The sequence below is a fragment of the Rhopalosiphum padi genome, chromosome 4 (genome assembly GCF_020882245.1).
Source record: "Rhopalosiphum padi isolate XX-2018 chromosome 4, ASM2088224v1, whole genome shotgun sequence".
Classification (NCBI taxonomy): domain Eukaryota; kingdom Metazoa; phylum Arthropoda; class Insecta; order Hemiptera; family Aphididae; genus Rhopalosiphum; species Rhopalosiphum padi.
In genome coordinates, this window is record NC_083600.1 from 34,182,287 (window position 1) to 34,203,843 (window position 21,557).

The following is a 21,557-nucleotide window of genomic DNA, read 5'->3' on the forward strand; positions in this document are numbered from 1 at the left end:
TTATGTTTTAGCGGACAGCCTTTTCGGCCGAATGTTATTTTTCTGTTCAGTCATGGTACTTCCTTTTTGGAATGCTAATTAACTTAAAAAGCAATCCCCGTTCCTTCCCGCTGTACAACTATTGTTTTCAGTATGGCCCTGTAGCGACTCCGGAAACTTTTAACCCACCGTGTTCAACACCGTTTAATATAATTGTGCCGCATAATTAACTCTTAAAATACCATAATATTTGCAATTAAATAAATCCAAGAAAAGTAATATAATTTCATATAATGGCAGTGCTAATAGTTCTACATGGATAGGTACTAAAAGGTATTAAAATTAAGTTTTAATTTAGGAGAATAATATTTAAAATTAATTATTAAAAGCTAATAAATAATAATAATAAAAAAAATCATTCATATTTGTTGTTATCAATTGAAGTGGTAAACCGAAAATCCGCAACGTATGAATGATGAAAAAACCAATATTTTGAATTTATTTATACCCTCATTATATATACTTCATATTGATAATTAACTATAATAAAACAATTAGTAATAACGGAATAAGTCATGAGGGCGATTACATAGCGAGGCTGAACGAGAACAATATATTTTATCTATTATATTCAGTTTATAAAAATAAGTTTATTTATTCGGTAAAGAGACTATCTATTTATAGAGTGTATTATGTTTCATCTCCACGTAGTTCAATTATTACATGGTTTAGCCGCTTTTATGTCGACTGCTCAAGCTAAGAGCAATTCTATCACGCAACAACGCTGGGCTACCGTGAATCTCGGGAATGCGAGTTTTGGAAAGAAATGATCGAGAGTCGAGACAAATTAAACAAATTTACTATAAAATACTATAAAAGCATAATATTTAAGAAAATATGTCTGATAGCCGACTTGCACTCATGATATCAAACATCAATACAATTTACTGTAACTGAATAATGTTATTCTTCCATATTGTATTATATTTACGATTTTAAGACCACAAATTCAAACTGCTGCAAAAGAAAAACTAGTGCTAATAATATGATATTATACTGCGTCACTATTATAGTCATTTTTAAATATATGCACTACTTTAAGATGTACACGGGTTATATTTTTCACACGATAATAATTCATAATATAATTAATTTATGTATATGATATAGTAATTACTTATATAACGCTATTCATGTATATGTTTCCGAACATCTAGTAGTATAGTAATTCGTCTTAATGATTGTGATAATATTGAATACATTTAACATTATATTATTTAGGTACCACGACGGTGATGAAGCGTGATCGATGGATAGAATGTAAGTACATATATTTTATTACATAACATAATATTTATTATTTATACATACGTAGGTATACCACTCAGTTCCTATAAAACGTATTTATTTTTTTGTATTCGTCGTCCACTATATCATATAGTAATAATAATGTAATAACATAACATGTGTGACTGTGTAACGATTTTAATATACAAAATACATCGTAATATATAGGTTTTGGTATACATGAGGACCGTTTAAAACTATTTAAATTAATGCTGTTTAATCGAAACAAAATGTGATACGCTGTCATTCGTTTGATCAAAAACTGGGTGACGGGCGCATTAAATACGGTACGTAAAACTATTTCTATTAATTTGGTAATGTTTTTCTGACACAGTTTTACTTTGAAGAGACGAGGGAAAAAATCATTGCCGTTTAATTTATTTCAAACCAAACCGGTCTCCGACGAATATGCGCCGGCTACGAAGTATTTTTTTCTTACATATAGAAATTATAAATAATTTTTTTCATCACTCAACATTTATTTAATATTATTACTTTTTTTACCTAATGAAATATTCCGGGCAATCGAAACTCGTAATTCGAAAAAAAAAAAAGTGAAAATATCATATACTTATAAAATGTGTACTGAGTAGTTGTATTGTTGTTATTATTTTTTATATATAATACACAGATACGAGCTTTATTTCCAACCTCCTCACGCTACTCATATGTGGACCCATGCAGCATAACGCATTACTACGCTTTCTGAATGAGTCTCAGCCACCGCTCGTACACGATATTATACCATCGGAGGTGAATTACTGGTATCGGACGACTTTAATAAATATGGCCGACCGAGGACGGGGAAAAACGGTTTGAAAAGATGATAATAATAATAATAATAATAGCAATAAAAACTGAATAAAACGCGACACGCAACGACAATAATGTCCGGCCATTACGTTGTCACCATTGAACCGTAACAACAAGTGCAGCGCCGTGTAAAATTATATAATATGGAAAACTCTTCGTCGTGTACACATATATAATAATATATATTATATACGTACCACACCAATGCAGCAGTTGGTATATCATTTTCGAGATCTCGTTTTGGCTCCTGTTACACCGTGAAATATGTTAATGCGCTGCCGGTTGACACGCGCATAATTAATATCTACTGCGTACACGCTGGACAACGACGTCTACGACAACGGTGACGGGAGAGAGAATAAAATGATATTATTTTTCAAACGAATACTATTATTATTAATAATAATATTGTTATTACATAATGTTTTATAGATTCGTAAGGAATTCATGACCGGAACCTGCAGGCCCCGATACTGATGCGCTGACGTCCCATCGCTTATTTTTTTGACATTTAATCGCGCGGGTAAAAGTTATTTTCACTATCAGTAACATTTTTATTATCCTTTACAAAATTAGATTCTTTTTTCAATTTGATTAACGTTAATTATAAAATTTTAGTTGAAGACGAGAGTCAATACTGAACGAAATTGAAAATGGAATGTATATACGTATTATGTATACCCAAAATCATTTGACGAAAGTAAGCATGTATAAATATTAATAATTTATTAGACGTCTGTTGGTGACTGGTTCACAGGTCAGCTTATATACGCCGTGATGACATTTCTTGGACTGCGGTGAATGAAAATCATTTCACACGCTTATTTCGTTGTTGCGGTAAGCGAAGGCATGCGTCATATAGTAATCATACTAATATCATTCTGTACTTATAAATTATAGTTTATACTATTGTTTTATTCAATGAGATTATACAAACAACTATAGGATGTGCAAACGGTCTACATTTTCCATTTTGTTTTTAAAAATAATAACGATAATAATTCAATGTACATTTACCGAACGACACGAGTACACGACCTATCGAAAAGATTATTTTGTTGTCCCGCAATTACAATTTACATTTTTGTATAAATCGGGACTTAATGTTAACCAAAAAAAATAGGAGCTAACGACTATGCGATTACAACGGGACGTTATTTAGATACTAACAAGGAAATCGCCATCGAAGTGACGTGTTACAATATATTAGTAGACGGTCGAAAATATTGTAACGAACCCAAAACAGCCAAAACCGATATTATAATGTAATATGTCTACGAAAACAAAGGGCAATAAAAACTAGTAATGTTTATATTTTATATACAAGTCCACCGAATCGTCTGCGCTCTCTTGTATGTGTGTGTATGTGTATGTATATGTGTGTGTGTGTGTGTGCGCGTGTGTGTTGGTATATGTGCGCGCATACCGTAAAGTCATGATCAGCCGTATATACAGTTTTATTTTCGTTTTTATTTTTTTCCTCCGATAATTAATTACGTATAGCCATCCCCCCACACCCCACCCGCGTCAAAATTCTATCGCTCGTACTTATATATGTATACGCACATAATATATATATATGTATGTATAATGTATATATATATATGTATTATTATTATTGTATGCGCGAGTGGTGTCCGCGTATAAATCATCGTCGTGAACAGAGCCGGACCCGATATAGTGGTGAACTGCTGCAGCAGCCCGTGTATCTGCCCATATATACACGAAACACGCACGCGGTATACACATAATATTATATTATTTATTGCGTTCGCGGTCATTTCTCACATATATATCTCACACGTGTACTCCTCCCCGCTCCTACCATGCCATGTACACCGTCGCCTATATGACTATACAAGTATATTGGATGTATAAACACGCTATACGATCGTTTCCGTAATAGGATTTCAAATTTTGGAGAGAAAAAATCGAAAAGAAATAATTACAACCTGCCCATCATACTCGGGTGTGTTGTGGTTTATACGTTCTATAATGTAAATTGACTAATTTGGATAATTTGAACGCTAAAGAAATATCTCTTGGCTGGGAAATCGTGGTGTAATAATTCATTAACTCCAATCTTTCGTTATATTATGAATGGTTGCATTATCAGGCATCAGCTCGTGACACTATCATCGTTCCTCGACGATGCAAAGCAGTTTAACAAAAAAAAAAAAAAGGCGATTAAGCCGCTCAACTCGAATTTCGTGTTTGTTTTGTGTACAACAATATTATGTGCGAAAAAAGAATGTAGACTGAATAGAGTTGTTTTTCAATGAAATCCTGCAACAGGAATTCGTGATCCGATCCACGGGAAAGGATGTGACGAGACGTCTCGGCGTAGCGGTGTCCCCGTCAAGTGTTTTCAAACACAGTTATACAATATATTATAATAATAACACTACACTCACTACAGCAGTATACAAAATTGTATAGTTGGCCGTATTTATATGTATTCTTTTTTCGTTTTTGGAAATACGACCGCTGCCGTACGGTAATGCGAAGACAGATATGAAGACTGGAGATGATAGAAATATACCGTCACCGAAGTTACACCGGACGAACAATATATTATACGAAATCGCGCACACGGGTTGCGTCCCTATACAGTTGCTGATGCTCCGGTCTCTCGGGGCGTTTTTGCGGGTAAATCGTTGGGCGTAGGTAAATGTATATACATATATATATTTAGATGTTTCAATAGCCGCGTGTAATATAAGCTGTATAATCTACATTGTGTGCGCGCGAGTGTATAGGTTTACTATATACGTGTGTATTGATAGAGGGGTACGAAAAAAAATGTGTAAAGAATGAGAAAAATAAGAAAGATTTCGAGCAAAAAAAAAAAGCATTTTTTTCGTGAATTACTCCGGTTTGATTTATTTACCTGCAGGCATTGTGTTACCCTGCAGCAATGCACTACAGTTTATACGCGTGTATATATATATAAATGTACGCTCGTTATTGTACTCTTTGCGCCGCCGACTTCCGTCGTTCACAACAGAAACGTTTTCTTCTGTTGCTATTTATTATTTTTTTTTTTTACCGCACGAGGGTGAAATCACAAGCCTCCCCACTAGTCATAATATTTCCGTCTGCTGAGATCCGAATCATACGCTAATTTTGCGGTGGAAGCAGAAAAGTCTTCACGAGTTTACCGACCGCGCATTAATTCGCCGCGACGTACAATATTATTACGTAACTTATATAGTTATAGTATAATATACATATAAATATATAATATGTTGTATTGTTTAGGTCGGGCACACGTGCGCGAAAATCTGTTCACCCACGTATACCGGTTTTTTTCTTAGCTCTGATCGTCGTAAATATAATACAAAATGAAATCGGAAAACCGCTAAAATTATAGCAATTGTTGTATTGTAGGGCGTCTAAAAACTTTTTTTTTGAGCTATTTAAGTATACGAGTTAAATATATTAGTATGAAGTACGGGGAGTCGTGGTGGAAGATTTACGACCACACCTCTGTGTCGTTGTTTATTTAATACTGCGTATAGAATGTTTTATTGCAGCTACGTTATCAAATCAGTTAGTTATCAGATCTTATCTGTCTGCTAAATATTGTAGTTAGTTAATATTTTTTTTAAAAATTACTCGCAAAATACTTGCCTAATAAATTCAGATATTTATAACAATTTAGAACACGTTTGAAGTTTATTATCGGCGGGGTGTTAAACATTATTGGCAAGGTTAACAGAATTAATTATACATATAAACATTTATTACGCCGGAAAGAAATCGAATAAAACATTATAATACTGTGAAACGCGACGACTACTGTCTAATATGCATAATTTGGTAATAATATTTATTAACTGTAGACTATGAAGGTAAATAGACAAATAATTATATTATATGATTACAAATACCTATATTTTAACTATATAATTATAAATGACAAATAGGATTAAAAATCTGATTTAAAATGTATACTTTTCACATAGGTAGTAATAATATTTATGTGTTAAGATAAAATCTTTCGCCGCATATTTATATGATGATTGAGGTGTATTTGGGCACTAATAAGTAATAATACACATAAAATAAGAAAAAATTATGTCTCTTAATTTTTTTTGCACGTATTATATAGTTTTTCTATAAAATTAGGCTGACCATAATGTTAAAAGTTTGTTATATCATCAAAAAGCATCTGTTTCTAATAAAAGTATTTTAAACTATATAATAAAATATTATTTTCCCCTCCGTAATATAATAATTATATGTTTATTTAAAAATTAAATAATTTAGTTTTAACGCATAAATAATACCTACATAGGAGGAACCCCTTTTTATTTACAAACGAATTCAGGCAATGTCGTGAAAATTACTGAGAATGATATAACTATATTATAGCCATAAAAACGATTTTATGATACAATAAATATAAATTTCCAAAACATTTATCATTAAATGTACATTTTATACTTAAATCGGCAACCCTTATACCCTAGTTGATTAACATGTTATATATAACAATATACATTAAGTTATAATGTAGTGTTTGAGTGTTATATGTAAACATAATGCCATGAATATAAAGACTTGGGAACAGATTGCTTAGAGATTGATCGATTTTGTTTCCCTCGAAAATCCTATAAACGAGCCAATAATAACCGTGTAGACCGTGTTTTCGAATTACGATTTAAATAATATGGTGTTCTGACTCTGTATCGACGAGTTGATCGATAACAAGGGGACCGCAATGAACCACCCGCGAACTATCGGGTCCGTGTAAAGCCAAACAACAAACATCTGCTGCGACACGTCCAAAAACAGTCAACGGTTCGGAGACGAGACACGAATGTTTGTTTATCTGTGGCTCGTGCCACCTTCAAGTACGGCAAGCTAAAATAACATGTACGCGCTATGTTTCGAATTACACAAGGAAAAATAGGAATAAGTCATTTTCGATGAGTAAACCCTAAATATTTCGATTCAACTCGTTTTGAGAATTGTTTTTGGTTATCGAGAAGAACAGTGAAATTATTTAAATAAGCGAGTATTGCTTATCGCGTATTATTTACCTAAATTTTTTATGTACTGCTATAATATTATACCGATTTACATGCATCAATAGCTAATAAACTGTGTAATGTCGACAATGTCGTTAATAACAATATTCATAAATAATAATAATAAATACTACCTATAATAATAATGATAATAGAAAAATATCTATACGTAAAACAACATATCCGGTGTATGTAGAAACAGGAGAATGAATGAAAAAAAAATGTAATTAACACGTTTACGAATTTATTAGTTAGATTTAACGCAGTTAAAATCAAACGCCCATCGCCTCGGGTGCATTCACCAGCACCCAGAGAAACAGAAAAGTGAAAAAAAATATTAAAAATGAAGAAGCCTTATCGGAAGCACATAATATAATAAACAAGTGTCGGGTGCTGTATATACCCTTAGGCCGTTACACAACCATCGCATAACCCCTCCGTGGCCTGTGCACACAACGTGTATATAATATGATACCTATAATAATGTATATGTTTTTATATTATATACGTACGCCTTCTAATAATTCTCGTTTCGTTGTTTTCTCACAAATTAGCCTAATTGCCCGGTGATGTATCGTTTGTTCTGGGCCGCGACTGTATACTTATTGGCCCCTAAGGGTGGACCGGTGGTGCGTTATACGTATATGTATAGTATAGTGAGTTGTGTCGGCGTGCGCGCGCGCGTACAAATTATATTATTGTATATAGGTACCTATTACCAACACTTACAGACCTCTAACCGAGAAACGCCTACGGGCGGAGCTGCTAGATGAAGCGGTTTAAAAATCAATTATCATGCGCGGACATTTATAATAATATATTATATTAAATAACGATAAAGGTACGATTTTCGATTTCGAAACACGCGCGTTTAGAAGACGGAAATCTCTTGCCACGAGCGTATACTAAATCCGGAGATGTATCTCATTGTCGAAATCCGCGCGGACAATAATCTCGCGTCGTCGCCGCCGCCGTAGAATGCTGCAAGTCGAAGACTATTGAAAAATGAAAATATAAAGGAGCGACACAAGAGTGTGACACAGTCTTTCCGCCGTTGAACGCGCGCACTCATATTATATGCATGCATATAGCGCGTTATAATAACGATTGTATTATGATGACGACGATATAATGACAATCAATAATAATATAATATATATATAATATTTACTACGGATTTTCGATGTCCGCATATTGTTCGATTCTCGGGAAGCGGCCGCGAAAGGGTTTCGCACGCCCGTAAGCCGTCTGAAACGTACACACCGCCGCGCGATTGTCAACTCTTTCTCTCGCGGCGACCGAACGTCTGCAGAGACGAATAACCGACTGGCGGTACCGCCGACCCGCGGGGTACAGGGCTCGGAGGACGGACGAATCTTTCTTTATGTTGTTGGTATTATTATTATTATTATTTTTTAAACGCACCCGGCTCCGGTCCACGCTGTCCGCGCACCCAAATGCCACAAAGAAGCCGCAGCCTCACAACAATATAAGTATAATAATAATAGTGGTGGCGGCGGTGGCGGTGGCGGTGGTGGTGCCGCTGCTGTATATATTTTGTAATACGCGAATAATATAAATATTCACTGGAATGGAAAGAAATACACTGCAGAATCGGTCACTTGGCACTTCATTGTGACTGTATAGGTATTACCCGAGTGCGTGCCCGTGAAGGCTCTCTTGACTGGCCGCGAGTGTGTATTTTCGTCGACAAAAGACGGATTTACCACTACTACAAACACTCGCTAGTACGCGCATACACACACACACACATGTGTTCGCATTGGTGTCGGGTGAAACACTCGGGAGCTCTGTAAATATTTACAGGAAACCCCTCGACTCGATTTTTCTCCCTTCGAGGTGGTACGTCACACGGCTAATGACGGTGAATTGGTCCGGAAAGAGGTGTGTGTATGTGTGTTTGTGTATTGTTGGTGGGGGTGTAGGGGGGGGGGCTTGTTGCATTATGTACCTTTGCAGTCGCCGCCTTTCGGTATATGCTGTAGAATGTAGATCCGTTTACAACTTTATAATAATATATTATATTATAATATTATTTATTGTGCCCGTTGCCGACGCCGGAGTGGGTGCGAAGTTCTGCGCCGCGAGACTCGAGTGTTTTCGTTTTAGTTTTTTGTTTTCCTCCCCCTTTTGCTCTTTTCATTTTATTTATTGTGCTTTTCCGTAATTTCAAGTGCTTTTGAAAAAAAAAATAAACAAATAACGGTGGTTTTATTTTAACGCGTTGGCATTATTAAAATATTATATTACTATGCTATAGTGTAGTGGACTTATAGTTAGGTACTTGTCGACCAGAACTTCTTCACTAATTTTATTGTAATGTCGCCTTTCACGTAAAAAGATCGTCGTTTAAAGTTTAATTTACTATGGTTATATATACATTTCTTTAAAATGTTTGTAGACATATTGCGTTAATAAAATCCAAAAATCACCTAAACGCTTTTACATAACATGAACGTTACTTATTGTACGTATAATAAAAATGGTTTTGTTTTTGTGAAAACCACAGTTTTCGATGAGATTTTATAATATGTTGTATATAATAATAGCTTATACAACGATACGTTATTTTAGTCAAAAGATTCGATAATACGTATATTATATTTTAAATTTCGGGTTATAATTAAATTAATACTCGAATTTCAAGTTAAGCGTTAAGTGTTAACAGGGGACTTGTCAATTGAAATTCAGCACGGAGGCACTATTAATTTAAACGAACAATACAACACTCTTAATATTTGTTAGACGTTTTCAAAACAGTACTTGTCGACGTAAATACGTGAAATATAAAAGAGAGGGTATTTATAAACGTATTAAGTAATATAAAGCAAGTGCTAAGTAAACACACGCGTGTTTTATTCTTTCAATAATGTTAATGATGGTGGAGTATATAATTGTTTATTTCCGTGCACGCGACAAAGTTACTCAAGTTTGATCTGGAAAAACTTAAAAATCAAAATAATAAATATTATTACTTGCATGTATAGCACGTTATAACAATAAATAATAAATAATCTATATTATCTTACATTCGATAGATACTGTATTAAGTATTAACACGTAAATCGAAAGACAAACAAAATTCAAAAAAAATATTCATATTTTTCACTTATTTAAATTGAAAAATAATATTTCAATAATAATTTAGTATGATAGTCAATATGACTTGTATAAATTATAATATAATTACAATTTTTAATTCGTATAACCAATAAGCAAATAATAATGTGAAATTTATTGAAAATGATGTACTATAGGTCATTTATATTAAATTAGGGTGTGTGGGAGAGGGTTCGTTAACTCGTACACTTACAACAGTCTCTAATCTGCCCTACGTCTAGGACGTATTCTCTTTCGAACGTTTTAATGATATATTATATTATGTATATTGTATATATTATTATTATATATTGTTTCCACTGCAACGTTGCAGTTCAGTTTTTGTGATTATCTCACGACCGTAAAATCACGGTCCATTATTATTATCATCGTCGTTGCTATGTTTAGTTCCATAATATTATTGTCGTTCTACTGGAAGCTTTGTAGTATATTATATATTATATGTGTTCTGCAACAGAACATATTATACATAGTAGAATACAGACATTACAGACACACAGGCAAGAACAGTGGTGTTATGACCTACGCATGTGTGTATATATTGTATGTGTTTGTGTGTGTGTATGTGTGTGTATCTACTTCAGGGTATAAGCCCGATTTAATATTGAAAACTGGGATTTAAAGGCTTTTATACGGGATCAGTGAAGCTGACAAAACGCCAAGGGTGAAAAGAAAATCCATGTTACACGGTGTACCGCGTATACAGTAGTACGCCCCCTAATTATCACGCGGATCACGTTGTTATATATTATCATCATCTCCGCTCCGGCGGATTTACTAGCGACCGAAATACATATATTATTTATCGTAATTGTTATAATACGCGCCGTTGTATCGTGTTATCCGAAAACTCGGAGTGACCAATCGGTGGAGGATGGCGGTACCTATAATATCCTATATACATCGCAATATAATAATTTCCGCTCGTGTTATATTATATCTATAATGTATTTAACATCCTATACATTTTCGAAATTAGGTAATAATAGTATCACAAAAATATTAAAAAGTTCGGTTCGTAGAGTACCTATACTATATCCAATACACATATATATAAGTTCTGACTCATGGTAAATTACTTAACATAATATTATATAAAGCAAAACTATATAAATAATGTATCTATACATTTTTCATTTTGTATCTTTTTAATATTGTATACGACGACGAGAGGACCTGATTAAGTTTTAAACTGTCGTCCTTCGCGTATTCTGAGTATGTATGCGTGTACTCGCGTGGGGATGTTGTATATACTATGGCTACAGACGCGTATATACCTATATTCGGATTATCGGAGGGTCCTTTGTCCTGTGCTTGTTTTTTTCTCTCTCCATACACACACGAGTATACAATTTTTTCCCTCATCGCGATTATTATTACACGGTCGTCCGTATATATATATATACGTATAGTGTATATACTATATACGGAAACGGCGATGAGTTTGTCGTCGGCTGCGCGCGGTAGGGGAAGACACAAAAACACATACATATATACTCATGCGAAGAGGGGAACTCGCGAGAAGATCGATAAAGGGGTGGCCGCGGGGAAACAGTTACAGTGTGCAGTACAGCCAATGGATGATCTCTGCGCTAACATGGCTGCTATAATATACCATCTGTCACGGGGAATATATTAGATCAGACAAATTATCGTTGTCTGAATGAAAATACTATTTTTTTTTTTAAACACGAGTACCTCCCACTGGTAAACGCCGCCGCCGCTTAAGGGTGGCACCGCAGCCATAATAATAATATATAACATTGACCCACATTATATCGTATTTTATACTGTTATATACATATGAAATATGATAATTATATATATATATAGGCCGTGAACTTTATATCTGTACCTATATAGCGAGACCTCTGTTCACTGCAGTATATGTATATATATTATATAAATAATAAATTAATATTTTATTACGCGATTGTTATTTTGATCAAATTATATAGACATACGATATCGTTATTATTATTTGGTAGGTACAATAATAATGTTATGCTTGTATATTTTGCGCGTATTATACGGTGATAAAATAATACCCATAGATTACGCAAGAGTATATATATATATATATATATACATATAATAGTGAATGTGTACGACCGGACTCGCGCGGTTAAATCGATCGGAACTAAAGGTTAGGAAGTAAATACTAAATTCTGTCTAAAATGTATTTCGCGGTCTATTGATTTCACCCGGTTGCGTATGTTGATAAATCTAACGCTAAACTGCGGTTAATATATTTTATAACCACACGCATTTAATTTACGATAATCATTGAAAATGTACGAAATATGCAGGTATAGTTCGCGCTTTTTTAACGCGAGAAATACACAGCATAAATTATAGTACATACCTGCTGTACTGTGACTACAGCAGTAGCTGTTGAAAAAAAATCGAAGGCGCCATAAATGTATATTATTATTGTTTTTATCTTGTATATATTATATAATAATATATATTATATATATAGACGGAATGTCGTTCATATTCCGATTTGTCAAATAAAAAAAAATAAAAATATATACACGTATACAAAAACTGAGTATCGTTTCAAAACACAATACCTATGTATATTACGATATGGAGGCTCGTTAAATCCTTTAGATTTCATCTAGATTAGACTTTAAACGTTTCTTGTGACAAATACGCGTGTGTGCGGTCGCACGCGTCCAGTCGGATAATGTACCTACGCGCGTGTACCTATATCGTTTTTTTAACCACTACACGTGCAAGTATACCTGTGCATAATAATATATGTATAATAAAATGATATAGGTATACGTCTACCTAAATAATATATACATATACGAAATATTATGTACGTGATATATATATATACATCCATCGGGCCCATTCGTCCGGCCCAGCCGTCCAGTTTCAGGAGATCAGAAGTCATCAACTGTGGAATGCGGTTTTCGGGGTGGTGGCGGCGGCCGTGGTATATCTCGTTTTTTAATCTACACAACGCACTCGCGGGATTGTCTCGTATGCAAATGACGACGATGACGACGACGACGATACTCGCGGTGTGTGTATACATATATATATATATATAAGTTATAAACGGTATAATATGATCTCGACGCACGGGCGTCTCCGCGGTATAATAGTGTATGTATGTATAGAATATAGATATACATATTATGTTATCCCAGGTCGATACCGGGTATACGGTATTTAATTTACATCGTGTACGCGGGCGCGTGCTATAATATAACAAACCGAGTCTGTCAGATCGTCATGCTGCTGCTCCACTGCATCCAGGCGGCACGCGGTCCGCTGACGAGCTGTAATCGACGCGATCGCGACAAATTATACACGACGATTAAACCGAGGCCGTTAATCGTTATGTATATGCGTACATGAGCGCGTATAGAGTCTGACACCAGTTTAAACCCCTTCCGGGCGCCGCTACCGACGGTTATTATTATTATTTTTTTTTTTTTGTAATTGAGACGCATCTCGGCGGTGGTCACTGACGTCGTTTTAATTTTACATGCAATTCCGTGTACGTTTTATGCGCGTCTAACATACATAATATTTTAATATTATCAGGTACTTTTAAAATAGTAGAGTAAAACGGGAATCGAAATCCTATCAATTGCCAAATTACAAATTAACGGGGTTCTGAAGTTCCTATTTAAAAGTAGATAAAACTAAATAATATTAATATAAAATATTCTATACAAAACATGTGTATATATATTATGTACATATTTATAAATTATGTGTTATCACGTTAAACAGATGAGAGATTTATGTTTAAAATAAATTGCACAGTTTTATCTGTATAGCTGTTATACTTTATAGGTTTAAACTGTTTAAAGTAAGATATACCTAACCTATTTACACGAGCCAATAATGAGTATTATAATTTGTAAACAATGAATAAGATTTGATTTTACTTTTTTTTAGCTTTTATAGTTTTATTATGGTACACAGGGATAAAACATGTACCATTTACTATGACGTTATCACCATCGATATTAGTTAACATATATATATAAAATAAATTTCATTTCAAAAGACTTATTATGAAGACAACTCAACATTTGTAAAAAACATTTAATTGCTTATAAAATTATAATTGTATTTAATTTGTATGTTTCGAGTCTCGACTTTATTACATTATAATGGGTTTAACACAGTGCATATTAAAATTAACTGTTTCGTGCCGGAGCAATAATTTAAAAAACATAAAATCAAAACCAGTTTCAAATTTGATACGTTTGAGAATAGCATAATTTTACATGATCGAGAATGCGTGCACATATTATATTAGGTATATACTCGGGTATATAGTGTAGGCATATATATATATATTACAATTTAAAAAATGAATAAACATAAGAACATAGCTATTAAATTATGATGTTTTATCTGTTATAAATTTGTATATAACTAAACGTAAATATTAAAAAAAAAATCATATTATTTTTTTGCTGCGAGTATATAAATAATAATAAAAATATAATACCTATATATTTCATTAATCGTTATGTACATAGCTTGGGTTAATATATACTGTATAGCTCGTAAAATGACTCGACCTAACATTATTTATATATATATATATATTTATTTATATATTGGTATACCGTATAACGCGACACTATTACTCATTTATCTTACAGAAATGCGCACGTTTAAGTCCACGCGGAATATATTGTCGGTCGTCCCTATTCTCTCTCGCGATCATATTATAATATATATATATATATATATATATATATATAAGACTAGTACCTGCGCTGGACAAAACGGTCCGTATACATATATAAGCCCATAGACTTATCGTGGGGAAGATATCATATATATATATATATATATTTATGCGTTGTATGCGGTTATCGAAATGTAATAATAATGTTCGACCGTTAATAAACACTGCGACGGTAGTGAGCGAGTGAGTGTGAGAGGGTGCGAAGAGAGGAGAGAGATCGGGACCAAAAGTGAACGCATTTATATTATATACATGTATATAAATGCTTGTCTGTGTGTGTGTATGTGTGTGTATGTGTGAGTGTGTGTGTCGAAAGGACACAAACGAAAGCGTCGGTGGGCATTTTGCGCCATGGGGTAGTATAAGTACGATATTCGGTAGTATAGTATGGTGGGTGCGAGACGTGTATATTATTATTATATTATGAATGCGCGTATAATATAACCTATATATATATATATAGGCGTACCAAGGGTCCTGCAGGCTTCAGGGGCGTAATTCGTGGTTGTTATACTCTGGTATACGTCGGTTTATACCGTGCATACCCACTATATATTATATTATATACCTATGTATATAATACTATGTAGGACAAACCCTCGGCGTGCAGCCGCCGCCTCGCCGCCGCCGTTTCCGTCTCATTAGTAATTCTTAATGCCCGCGCCGCCGCCGGCCTTTTGCCGCTACGCGCCCTGGACTTGGCCGTATACATTCACCCCGCCACTATAAACGATATTATTATGTATATATACACATTGTCACATGCGCGCACGCATTAAATATTATAATAATAATAATATATATTGTCATTGTCTGTTCAACCCGTTCGCGAAACACGTACGTCCGTGGAAGGGGTGAACCACGCGTATAGGATATATCTGGTCTCAGTCTATGATGTATAATATTATATTGCCGTTGTATATTTTTAATACGTTCAAAAAATTATCGGCCATGTTTTTTTCAAGGACTTCCCCGGTGGATTATTATTAAAAAAAAAGTTTGCATCCCATATATACCATCATCACGATTGGGTTTCAGCTGTGGTGGAGCGGACGGAACGAACACTTTGGGGGTGCAGATAAAACCGAAAATATAACAATATGTATTTCGCTGCGCACACTTGGCCTCGACTTTTTTTCTCATTCGTTTTCATACCTAACCGGAACCGCAACGGTTAACAATAAATTGTAATGCGCCGACCACAACACTGTACATATTACATATTATATTAAAATATATAAACATATATGTATATAAGTAGGTACCTATTTATATCTTAGTACTCGCGAGTACCTATAAGGTCGAGTAACGTGTGCTATATAGTTTGTATAGATTATAGAGTGGCTTAAGTCAAAACCGCAGTACGCAAATTATATATAATGTAACATGACAACGCGTACCTATATATATATATTATAACCGTAAACTCTTTTTTACTGTGCCGCACTCCTAACACCACCGTAAGCGCCATATATTGTAGTAATATGTATTTAATATATATATATATACGCACTATTTTAGGGTCGTCTAAATTTTGAAACTCAGAATTTTATTGACTCCAAACTATAGGTAGGTACTTTTTAACGCAATAAAGTCTAATGTCCTACCAACGTTTTCTATATAAACACACGCAGAGTACGAGTAGGTACAATAACATGGCAGGTATCTGGTACGGGTATATATATATGCAATATTATGTCTGAACTTTGTCATCATATCCTTAAAAGGGCTGCAATGAATGCAACTCGATGACGTTTTATTTGCCGCGTACGCCATAATGCCGTTACTTGTACATTATACACGCGTTAAGCGGATGAGACAGACATTTATATACTATATAAAATTGAAATATTTACCGAAGCAGAAAAAATTTAATGTATAACACACTTAAACGTGTACAAGTACGGCGACTATATTATTATAATATAATAATGTATATATTAAAAAATAATAACGATATAAACTGTTTTTTTTTACAACCACAAAAATGTCAAATAAAAATATTTCTAACGCGCCACAAAAAATAATCATATTTACGTATGTACGCGCGTAAATCTCGTATACACGCCATCTATGTATTATATTTATATATACCGCCGATGCACATATATCATATGGCTGTATCGGACATTTAAAATGAATAACATTTTAAACCTTAACAGGTAAATGCCTACGTGCGTAATATTATATTCGTTTTTGTTCGTGAATATTATACACCCTGCGATATATAGAACTTGAATTTTGATAAGATCTTATACGGTATATTATTTAAAAATAAAAATCGTTTCAGTGCTCATAGTTATACTTATATAAACAGGCTATACTTGTTTCAAGCACGTGCGCGTATATCATGTTTTGTTTTATTTTTTTATCCGAACACCACTACGATGACGCTATTATTAAGCGTGATGTGATGTCTATATCGCACTTTTGATAGTTCGTATAACTTTTTAGAATCGTTCGTTATCCAAGTCGAGAAATGTTTTATTAATTAGTAGAGCCTGCACATTATATAATATAATATAGATGACAGCCAAAAAGCACGTATGCCTACGTGTGAACGTCTTGATCGGCAGACATCATCATTTAGTATGATTATTTTTATCATCATCATCATCATCATCATCATCATATACACACAGGTATATAATATATAATATAATAAAATATAATGATTGAGTGTATTACTATATGTATAGTGTTGCGGTTGTATGTGTTAAAACGGGCTGGAAACTTTCTGAGGCACATAAAAACACGAAATTTATGGCTACACAGTACGGGTTATTATAATATCGGGCCATTATAATATTTTTCTACCAATCTCGGAGTAGGAGAACGGTTTTCGAAATTTATGCTTGGCGAGAACCAGTTTTTTTTCCATCTCTTTTTTCCGTACCATTCATAATGCGCGAACGTGTAATTTATTTTGTTTATAGAACAACCTAAAAAAAAAAAACCTGTTCCAGATGTCCTCGTTCGATAAAATATTAAAATAATGACATCCCTCCCCGACACCCCCTCGCCAACGATATACATTTCCTATCTGTGCGCACGTAATAACAACAATTAAGCACGCCTATGTAAATATATATAAATGCATGAATAATACTCCAAAGACGCGAATCCTGCCGAAATATTTATTGCTGCCCGAAATCAAAATCATAATATTGTAATCTCATCCAGTCACCCAGACCTCTGCATTTCAATTCAATTATATCATTTTAATGTGTTTGAGATGGGATTTACAGGTCAGCTACTAAGCTTATATTATTATACTTCATTATAGGTAATATGATACATACAATGTTGCAAATATTAATATAATGCCCCCGTGTTTATTTTATGGCTGAAACTCCATCGTTGTTGTTGCGAGATTATTATTCTTATTTTATTTTTGTTTATGACGATTGATGAATGACAGTTTCTACATACATTTTTTTTTTTTAATATATATATGTGTGATACTATAATTATTAATAATAATGCTTATGGAAATACGTGATAAAAACGTCACAACTCCCTTTTTTATCACCATTAAATAATTTATTTTAGACATTTTCATTAAAACAACATTAAGTTCAATACGCTTTAATATTACTATGATTGAGATCTACATTTTAGTATTGATATCTTTATGGATAAAGAATAACCTTTTTATATAGTTCAAATATTACATAGGTACTTATTTATTTTTCCTTGAAAACAGTAAACACAAACATAATATAGGTATATATAATATATGAGATTTAGTAATACTGATGCTTTTTTAATTATATATATTACGTATATTCCTTGTTGCAGTAGATTAATAAAATGATTTTTTGGCATAATACCAATAGGCGTTATAAATAAATAATATTTTATGATGAGAATAATAATATATACATATACGGCTTCTATAGAGCCAAGTCTAATTCAGGATTTTTAAAATACCTATTAGCAAAATTCAAATTTTTCAACATAACGCATTGAAACAGTTATTGATTATTTTTGAGTGTTTATTAACCGTCGAGTAAAATCATTGTTGACAAGCTGGAAAACGTTTATACATAATTTTTAAAATGTTTCAACATAAATAAATAGGCATAAAAAAGAAAGGTGAATGTTGGTATAATATAAATGACGTACAAACTAAATTAATTTTATTAAATAATGAATGGTATGTATATAAAATGCAAGTAAAAAACTAAAATATAATTTACCTTTACTATAAAATAGTGCATACATTTTTTGTTATTAATATAAGAACTGTGCCTAATATGTAAATATATTTTTGACAGCAATGAATTATGTTTCAATATAATATATTTTTTAAATTCATTGTCGAGGCGATGTACCTACTAATGTACATAAAAAATAAAAACACCTAATTTATGCGTATACTTTTTATGATATTAAATCATGATATTATATATATTCGAGAAACAAAAAAATACAATCAAAACAATATTCTAAGTTTTGATGATAGTATAGTATAGAACAATAAGGAAGTAAAATATTTAGTATAAAAATACGCTTATCAAAATAGATTAATAATAAATTCCCGAGGGAAAAACACCGTGCAGTAGTGACGTTTACGTTTTAGCGCTTATTCGAGTCAGAACGGGCCCGGAAGGCATCACGGTCCAGACTCTACATATAGGAACATATATACGTACGCGCTCTGAACACGACCTATGATCTTTCGGTAGCATATTATAACAACACTGGTGTACAACGACGCGTACAACTTTCATACGCGAATAGACGTAAAACCTCAGCCATAAATAAATCGATTAATAATACGTTTCTCCACCAGATCTGAAATCATACGTAAACCGTACGCGCCATTTTGAAACCATGCATATTTATAGCTGGCACTCAACTAACCTACCTACCCGAGTGCATTCAGCATTGTAATAATATGTCTACCTATATAAACGTATACATTATAATAAATAATAATAATAATATTACTAAAGGTGGTTTGTTTGAATGCATTTTTCCGCTGTGCATAAACGCGTTTGATAATATTATAATATTATGCAGGCGGTTTTCCAAATCTGCAGCAGTGGCAATTAATTTAGCCCGAGGAGTCGGCCGGTTGATAGGCGGTGAGGTAGTTTATGGGACAGGACATGATCGATAATAATTATCGATCGATGAACGGTTGGCACTTACAAAAAATGTCCATCCAAAAATAACATAAAATAACAATTTATATGTATAAAATAATAATGAACGCGTACCGCCAGAAAAAGACAGTGAAAATGAATAGTCGTAGTTGGATCGTCGCCGACGCCGTCCGAAAAAAGAAAAAGGGTGGTTCACAATAGAGGTGCTTGAGATGAAACCACCCTAACCAGTCGGTTATTATATTTTATTTACCCGTATATGCGCATTAGACAATAAAAAATGAACATTGGATTTCGTTTGTATTTTTTTTTTATTATTATTATTCCGAGAGGCGTTTATGAAATATTGTCGTGTTATTACTTTGTTTCATTATGGTTTCGTAACATATACATGTCTGTTTCGGATATTTTAGAAAATGGCAATAATTTATACAAAAAGAAAAAAAGAAAAAACCAAATTTATTATAAGGCATAAGTCGTGAATACCATTAATCGTACGATGTTAATGTTATGTTTTCAATATTCAAAATTGATTTAATACTTAAGTACTTTTCTATAGTTTAACTTGTTTTTATTGTTGACTGGAAAGTACGATTTTAAATTAATCAAACAGATACAACTTAATTATATGAAATATATATGATAAACGGTATTTTAAAATTCATAATATTTATTATTTATATATTTTTTATTTATATTCTTGCTTTGGTTAGTCATCAATCACTAGCTATTAATATTTTATATTCAGTAAAACACTGTACATAAAATAGGGGTAGGTTTAAGGAGGAATGGTGATATCACTGATATCCTTCCACCCTGAGACTAAATTAGATTCTTACATTTTACATTAAAAGCAACTATACTTAACTTTAATGAAATATAAGTAAAACATGACGGCGGTAAATTGTGATCTAACAAACTAAATTAGATTAAATTGGATATGGGTTTTTGGATTGTTTTTCCATCTATCGAATATTTTTTGTTCTTCTACATTGAAATCAATAATAGTATTATACAAATTAAAAATATTACGGATGTTTATATAAATAAATATTATAAGCTAATTTACTTGGTATTATGATCGTCATTAAGTATTATTTGATTATAATATTACATAGTATAATTGCTATATTTTATTGAACCTCGATTTCCTCTTTACCACTAATGAGTTACAAAATCGCCACCGACATACGGACATATAGAATAGACTATTATTATAGGTATATAAAATATTTGTCCAAGTTTAATCGAATTGATCATCATAAATAAATCAATAACTATGAATATTATAATATGTAAATTTGATATATTTAAATTATTAGTAACGCTAATAGTAAATAAATAATACGAATTTATTTTTACCCACAATATTAATTAAGTTGATAAACTTTT

General features: G+C 32.9%; 1 protein-coding gene across 1 annotated transcript in view; it reads right to left on the reverse strand.

The window, feature by feature from the left end:
• Window positions 1-21,557, reverse strand: part of LOC132929230 (zinc finger protein ZIC 4) — a 38,101-nt gene that overhangs the window by 14,569 nt on the left and 1,975 nt on the right. The gene's annotated exons all lie outside the window — the stretch shown is intronic.